The sequence below is a fragment of the Phallusia mammillata genome, chromosome 1, assembly GCF_965637545.1.
Source record: "Phallusia mammillata chromosome 1, kaPhaMamm4.hap1.1, whole genome shotgun sequence".
NCBI classification, from domain to species: Eukaryota; Metazoa; Chordata; class Ascidiacea; order Phlebobranchia; family Ascidiidae; genus Phallusia; species Phallusia mammillata.
In genome coordinates, this window is record NC_137252.1 from 28,843,863 (window position 1) to 28,845,185 (window position 1,323).

Genomic DNA, 1,323 nt, shown 5'->3' on the forward strand with positions numbered 1-1,323 from the left:
GAGGCGCATACGAAACTCTATGAAAGGTTGGATTATTGCTTTCCCTATAAAACTAAATTGATTCCATGTTTATTGAGCAAAACAATAAAATTTAAACCTGACAACCTGTCCTTAATATAGAGAGTCATTTTTGTTTGCCATGTAGCCCGCGAGGTCTGCTTGACGCATAGCTAAATAATTCAATCATTTAAATTACTGGTTTTCAAAACCAATCGGATATGTCCGTTAGCTGTGTCTCATGCCAAACATAAACACATTTCTATATGCACTACACTAAACCTCGGCTAAATACGATTAGGTTAATCCGGATCTTGGCCTAATTCTGGCAAAACGTGAGGTACAAACGATTTGTAATGTGGTCGGGCTTAGACTAATCGGCATCGGTTCGCCTAATCTCGACAATTTGTTTGGTCCAAACGGGTCCCGATTAACCGAGGTTTGCTGTAGATCAGTATGCCCTGTCTCATCCCAAGTATAAACACATTCCTCATTACACTACTTTCCTAGATGAGGCTGCTCCCACATTGCGTAACCCTGCTGCAACAAACTCGTAAACAAAAAGCACATATGGATGCTATGAGCTCATTTGCCAAATCATTGACCTCTCATAGTAACAATAACCAATCGAAAGGCATGTTATTAAACACGGAAGTCTGAAAATACGTCATGTGTTTTAATTTATATGTCTATGTGCAGTTTAGGGATTTTCAAACGTCAAGCCCTTGGTGTGGCGTTTGGCTGACAAAGTTTATCAAAAGCATAACTCACTTTCTAAATCTGTTTTCCTTTGAATCTGTTGTATTTCAAGGTATTGTTTTCGAAAATAGCACCCTTTTTATTATTTACGTTGCAACGGAACATTCACGCTTAGTAAATTATAAGTATTGGCGTTGTCGATCAACTTAATCGTAAGCAGTGTTCAGTGCAACAGTAGGTAGGGAAATTCAAAACACTTACATCACATCATGTCTTTCTACAGAACCCGTACATGGTAAGTCAAACAATACTACGCCGTTCAATTAAGAAATGTAGCTCAAAAATGGTGTCCAATGTTTAGTGGATCGTGCCTTGCCTACTCCACCATAACAAAATATTATAAATACAATATCATTGAACAGTGGTTTGTGGTAAGATAAGATTGATACATTGTGGTAAGACACGATAAAAAATGTTGTCGATTGAAAGCGTTGTTGTATTGTTACTAAAGTTTTTTTTACAAATGCTGGAAGTTTCTAGCGATTTTTGATTTGTCACAAAACGCTACACGCGACATACTTAATCAAGCGTAAAACGACACGCGACGGTGTGTGTTTATTTATTTTA